General features: G+C 40.6%; 1 pseudogene; it reads left to right on the top strand.

Annotated features, from left to right (window-relative positions):
- LOC108708939 overlaps positions 1–7,516 on the top strand; it is a 42,371-nt pseudogene extending 34,855 nt beyond the window's left edge.

Consider the following 7,516-nt stretch of genomic DNA (forward strand, 5'->3'; position numbering starts at 1 on the left):
GTCTCACAGCTCAAAGCAGGCCGGTCATCCGGGAATTAAAAAGACGACTGAACTGTTATCTCGTCTCGTCTGGTGGCCTTCCTTAAGAAAGGATGTTAAAGATTTTGTTTCTTCCTGCTCCACTTGTGCTGTATCCAAATCAAGACATTCTCCCCCTAAAGGCCTACTTTTACCTTTGCCTGTTCCATCCCGCCCTTGGACCCATTTGGCAATGGATTTCATCGTGGATCTTCCTGCTTCCTCTGGCTACACCGTTATCTGGGTGGTGATTGACAGGTTTAGTAAGATGGCACACTTTATCCCTCTCCGGAAACTCCCTTCAGCTCCAGAACTTTCTTCATTATTTATTAAACATATTTTCCGTCTTCATGGTTTTCCTGCTGAGATTGTCTCTGACCGGGGGTCCCAATTTGTTTCAAAGTTTTGGAGGTCCCTTTGTAAGGCCCTGGACATTTCTCTCCAATTTTCTTCTTCTTATCATCCCCAGTCTAATGGAGCGGCAGAAAGAGTTAACCAGGCTCTTGAACAATTCCTTCGGTGTCATGTGTCCCTGTGTCAGGATGATTGGGCTGACCTCCTCCCTTGGGCCGAATTTGCACATAATAATGCCATACACTCTTCCTCTGAAAAGTCTCCTTTTTTTTGTGTTTATGGTCTTAACCCCCTGGCCTTTCCTCAAGATCTACTGCTCACGAATGTCCCTGCCGCCAACGATCAGGCTGCCCACATGCTGGCCATCTGGCAGGCTACCACTGTCAACCTGGAGAAGAGCTCACTTGCACAGAAGAAGTTCGCTGACAAGAGAAGAGTTTCTTCCCCTCTGTATGTTCCTGGTGACAAGGTCTGGTTGTCTACCCGCAATATCCGCCTCAAAGTTCCCTCACCTAAACTTGGTCCCAAGTTTATTGGTCCCTTTCCTATCACCGAGATCATCAACCCTGTGGCTGTACGCCTACAACTCCCTCCTGAGATGCGGATCCCCAATGCCTTCCATGTTTCTTTACTTAAACCTGCAGTTTCGTCTTCTTCTTCTCCTTCTTCCCCAGCTCCTGTCGTTGTGGATGGACATCAAGAGTTCGAGGTTAAGGAGATTTTGGATTCTCGAATTTCTAGAGGCACCCTGCAGTACCTTATTGAATGGAAGGGATTCGGTCCGGAAGAGTGCTCCTGGGTAAAAAGCTCCGATGTCCATGCTCCTCTCTTGGTCCAGAGATTCCATCGGAGATTCCCGTCCAGCCCAGGTGGTCCTGAGGCCCCCCTGAGGAGGGGGGTACTGTAAGGAAAACCGTAGTTCCTTCCCAAAATGGCGTCCAAGATGGCAGCCCCCTGGATCCTGCTGGTCGCAGCACGATGACGTCGGCGTCTTCCAGGCCCCGGATTGGTCGCCGGCGTCGGAACGGACGCCGGCGTCAGAACGTGCGTCAACGTCAGGACGCTGGCGTCAGTGCGTCAGCGTCGGCGTCATGACGTCAGCGCGTCCAAATTTGGCGCCAAAACTGGCCTATTTAAGGCAACTCCGGGATTTCCTCAATGCCCGATTATAGGTTTAGTTTACTACTCCTGGGTGTGATTCATTGCTAACTTCTCGTCTATTGTGTACCGACCCTTGCCTGGAATTCTCGACCTTTGAACCTCTTCTGCCTGGACTGATCTTGTTGCCTGTTTCCGACCATTCTTCTGTCTCATCCTCAACTGTACTGCGAACTTGGACATTGTTATTTTCCTCCCTTGGTCCTCACTACTCCTGAGGCCTTTGGCCTTACACCTACACACCAATATTACAGCTAAAAAGATACACTCTTTGGGTTAGGAATGAAATTTTATATGGTAGAGTGAATTATTTGCAGTATAAACAGCATAATTTAGAAATAAAAACACCATAAAGATCATGACTGAATCCCTTTAATTACTTCATAAGGCCTTAAAAGAGGTTAATGGTGGATCCATTATGCTTTAGGTTTTGTGGCAGCCAATGGTGCAGGTAATGTATGTGTAGACAGAAAAGTGGATTCCACCAAATAGCAGCAAATTCTTGGTTGACTGTTTCACATTGCCATCCAAAAACTGAGGCTGAAAAGAGAATGGCTTCTACAACAAGACGGTGATCCTAAACATACCTCAAAAGCCACCATTAGCTACAACAGGAATGCAAGCTGAAGGAATGTGAATGGCCCTCCCGGTCCCCTCACTTAAACATCACTGGGTAGATCATAAACATGTAAGGCATCCAAGAATTACAAGTAATCTGCAAGGAAGAATGGGTAACAATCCCTACATGTACTGAAAGACTTTTAGCTGGATAAAATATTGTTAACAAGCTGCAATCTGTATTAAATACTGACTTACTAGAGTGTCCAAATGTTTGCACATGCCACAATTACTATTTTCTTTGTTCCTGTGTTTTAAAGTTCATGAGATAAAATATAACTGCATTAATGTTTGCAAATTATTATTATTATTTAACATATTGATTCCTGTAGTAGTTGTCTCCTACTTTTAAAAAAATTTACCATTTATGTAATTTGGCAATTGGTGCCCATATTTTTTACATTCCACTGTATGGCTGTACAGTACATACGCACATTGTTTCCTATCTACTCTGCTGCTGTATAAAGTACATTACTGCTGCCTCACTCCCCTAATAATTTGGTGCACACAAAAAAGATGTAGGATATGCAGTTTGCCAGGATCTCCATAGTCAAATATAAGGTATATGCCTTTTAAAAGAAATTCTCTCATCCCCCATGGTTAATTTGCTGCTCTGCTTCAAAGTAAAGCATGTATATTAATTACCTTGGGCTGCTGTCTAGAGCATATAGATCATAGGAAGCTTGGACTCCTGTCCTAAATAAACTCTGTGTTGTGCTTAACATGTTTGCCTTTAGCACTGTTTTCTAAAGTGTTTTTGACAGTGGTCATAGCTTTGTGCTCTGCTTTTGGGCCATGTGTTGACTGAAAGAAGCAGTACTTATGTGTTGAGCAGTAACTCTTGCCATTCCTTGTGAGCAACACACACATCTAGTTTGTAAGATTAGAGCCTAGTGCTTGCTTGACCTGAAACTTTGCATGCGAGAGAAGCCGGAACTGCTGCTTAGCGGTACAACTGCCAGTTTGCAGACCATCTACCCCATGTTCCATAGTACAGGCAGGGGACATATATGAAATACAAAAGGCTCAGAAATACAGCAATGCTAATTTTCATAGTTCTGTTGGAGGTAAGACAATCCTACTAGGGATCAGTAGACTTAACTCGCATGATTTCAAGGTTTCCCATTAACTTCGATTGAGCACTAAGGATTTGGTGATAGACAAAGAGGACATTAGAAAAGTATTTGTAATAGCAAAGCTATTTGCATTTGGCCAATGTCATGTCAGTATAAGCACATGTAATGACCGAACTGTGCCCATATTTAAGTGTAGTTTGCACGGTCACTAATCTGCCAATATAAATACTAGAGGTTTTGCAATTGTAAATGCTGGGATATCCATAATTCGGTTATCCGAGTGAGTTCAGGATTCATGCATTTACTGCAAACAAAACACTTCCATTACTTATCCTCACACAAAATTTTGGGATGGAACAGGAAAGGGAATTTGCTCTAAAACATTTATTTGCATAGAGTTATAATTATGTTTTCATCTATTACATAAATCATTGCCTATTAAAGAAAAACGTAATTATTGTGAGTTCCATAATATATACCTTGTACTACAAAAAAAAGGGAAGAAAGGTGTCTTGGTTGCACCCAAGAAATAGTACTGCGCTTAAGGCGTTTTATATTGTGTCTGTAGTTAATGACAGAGGAGAAAATAACAGTGTCTCAGCTGCTCTTGCGCTTGTTCTGGGCAGGGATAGTGACCCTAACCTGCAGCTATAGTTTTGTGTAGGAAGGAACAGCAGCACATGATCCATAGCGTAGGGGTAACTGTAGGACCACAGATTGGCTATATACAAGTGAATATTGGCATTCTGTGGGCTATAAGCAGAATTACATTTTCTCTGGCATTTAAAAGTGGGAAGGCCTATTTCTACTGTGGCTTGACATTGAAAGCTTTGCCTTTGCATCAAAGGACTTTGAAAGAGGAAAGATATGATTAAAGTTAATTTTCACCCCGATTTCCATGCAAGTTACAAAACATAATGGTCTAGGTGTAGCCATACATTTTTGTTGCATTATAAAATGAGTCCCAGGAGATGAAGTCAATCTCCAAAAAGGTTCCCATGGTAACTTTTCATTTTATTAAATTAACGGGAATGTCGTACACTGTTTTGAAGTAGAACAAAAAGTTAGCAAGTTTCTTTCCTTTTTATTTTTGGATCTCTGTTGGGCTTTGACTGTGCCTCATAAAACACTTGCCCATTTGGTGATAAGATGGGGAAACGGGACAGATTGGTGGCAGGACTCCCTTCCACAAAAGTCGGTTTAGTTCAATTAATTTGCTGGCAGAATTCATAAAGGTCACATTGAGGTCACCACAAACATTTGACAGCCTTGTTGCTTCAACTTACAGGCAGATTTTGCAGCTGAAACACAACATTCAAGCTCTCAGCTCCATTCTATGTAGGGACATGCACGTTCACTCAATAGTCTGCTAGTCAGTCAACAAACCCCCAAACAGTCAGTAAGAATGACCAGATGTGGCTCAGATGTAAAATCTACTTGGTGAGGTGTATTTCTGTGTGACTCTGTGCTACTTGGATAGTGACTTTGAACAGTGGTCAATCAGGCTGCATTAGTCCCTGTTTTTGTTTCTAAATGAAGTTTAAGACTCAAGGCTAGTAACAATATATTTTTTCTTTTTTTTTACTTTGTTGGCATGACTCTCCTATCCTACAGAACTGGCATGTTAAAGTTGTTAGCACTTTATCGTTTTCCTGGGCATGAGTTTGAATTATTCCTGTGGTGCTTAATGTAGTGTAAAGAACAACCTGAAAGGAAATCTTAGAACAAAATCTTAGTAGCTGGGAGATTATGTTCTTCATTATGATGGATGGCAGATTCCTTCAGCACTGCACTTTGCTAAAATGATAAAGAATGCCTGGTCATTGCCAAACATATAATATATATAATCAATATACGAATACTGTACAGATATGGGACCTGTCGTCAAATGTTCAGGACCAAGGGCTTTCTGGAAACAGATCTTTCCTTAATTTGGATCTTCATACCTGTAAACATTAAATACACCCAACAGGCTGGTTCTGCTTCCAATAAGGATTGATTATATCTTAGGTTGGATCAAGTAAAAAGTACTGTTTTATTATTTCAGAGAATAAGGCAATCATTTTTAAAACTTTGGATAAAATGGGAGACAGCTTTTCCATAATTTGGAGCTTTTCAGATGACAGTTCCCATACCTATATATTCATTATATAGTGAATAAAGTACCCCCTCTTGTAAAATATAAGGATATTATAAGTTACCGAGGAGTTTCATGACCATATAAAAACATGAGGCCGAAGGCCGAGTGTTTTTATACAGGTCATGGAACTCCGAGGTAACTTCTAATATCCTCATATTTTACAACTGTGGGTACTTTATTTATTATAATACACAAGTTTCAGTGAGTCATGTGACAGAAATGACATCACTACTCACCGTTTATAACTGATGACATCAGAACTCACTGTTTATAAGGATATCATTTACAGGATATTCATGGCTTTTGTGTATTATATAAGGCTATGTGGCATTTACAGCAGGTAAAGTATGTTATGATGTGCTTTAGGTTCTAAAAGCATGCTGAGCATTCACAACTTAGATATAAGAAGTTCACAGTCTGATGAGGACACATGGTCTACTTTTAGCACAGAATTATTCATTTTTCCCTCTTTAAATGAAAGCACTTTATGTAGCTTCAGATTTCCTCCTTACATCTTTTAAACTGGATTGAAGAGAAGAGATCTTTATTTAATTCTGTTACTGCAATATATTGTGCAGAAAAACTTCCCTCATCCATGAGTTCATGCGGGAAGAGCGCTATATTTCTAAAGGACTTTAAAGGAGAACTAAACTGTAAAAATGCCATATTTTACACACTGAACTTATTGTGCCAGCCTAAAGTTTCAGCTTCTCAATAGCAGCAATGATCCAGTACTTCAAACTTATCACAGGGGGTCACCATCTTGGAAAGTGTCTGCGACACTCACATGCTCAGTGGGCTCTGAGCAGCTGTTGAGAAGCTAAACTTAGGGGTCATCGCAAATTATTAAGCAAAAAATGAGGTTGGTCTGTAATATAAGATCATGCTACAGGGCAGATTATTACATTCTGATGCTAATTGCACTGGTTTCTGAGCTGCCATATAGTAATTATCTGTATTTATTACTAATCAGTCTTATATTGTGACATTTATATTCTATGTGTACTGTATATTGTGAGTGGGTCCCTAAGCTCAGTAACTGAAAGCAGCACAGAGCATGTGCAGTGAATCAGCAGAAAAGAAGATGGGGAGCTACTGGGGCATCTTTGGAGACACATATCTTTACTGCTAAAGGGCTGTGGTTGCCTTGGGCTTGTACAGAATCACAAAACATAATGTACAACATTTCTAGCCTACTTCTTTAGTTAAGCTTTAGTTCTTCTTTAACATACATTTTGTGTTTATGGATGTTCCCGTTTTAACAATGGCGTAACAATGGGTGGGCAAACCCCTACAGTTGCTGGAGGCCCAATAAGAGCCTGAGATGATCCCTAAAATGGAAGGTACATTGAGAAAGCTGAGGCATTGCAAATAGCATGCCTGGTTGAGATAGGGCCCAGAAATATTTTATGGTGTATACAGGAGTTGTGTTTGCCTATTCCTTTAATGTCATATAAAGTAAAGCAATATTATCTAGTAGTAGTAGTAATTTACAATTTTATTAGTCACAGCAATGAGAAATCTGGCTAGCAGCATTTATGTTCCTTCGTTACAAAACAAACTGACTCGGCTATAGAAAGTGCAATAGTAGAAGCTTTTTGTTTATTCATTGAACACTGTTGATTCATTTGCTCAGAGAGATGAGCTCTATTGTTTAATAAGAGTGCATTTTGTTTTTGCTGTAGGCGTCCACAGAAAGAGAGAATTAAACCTACACTAGATGCGGCAGCTCAACTTGTTAAGCCTCTTAAGAAAAAGAAAAGGTTTTTACCTGAGACCAAGAAACGCAAAAACTGCAAAAAGGCTCGACAAGGGGTACCCAAATCAGATGAGACCGAGATAAAGTTGGAGGCTCCAGATGAACAGGAGCAGGGCACCAAGCCAAAGAAGAAGAAAAAGAAGAATAAAAGAAAAAAGTCTGGGCAACAAGCCGAGAAACCTGAGAATTCTGCTGAGGGGCCCCCAAGCAAAAGAGCCAAATCCAGCACAGAAAGCATAAAGAAAGGAGGGAAATTAACGACTGCAGAAAACAAACAGAAACAGAAAAAAAGAAAATGAAGGGGAAAAAAAAATAACTAAACATAGACTAGGGCAAATTCACCAAGGGTCGAATATCGAGGGTTAATTAACCCTCGATATTCAACTGGGAATT

This window comes from Xenopus laevis, chromosome 2S (assembly GCF_017654675.1).
Source record: "Xenopus laevis strain J_2021 chromosome 2S, Xenopus_laevis_v10.1, whole genome shotgun sequence".
NCBI classification, from domain to species: Eukaryota; Metazoa; Chordata; class Amphibia; order Anura; family Pipidae; genus Xenopus; species Xenopus laevis.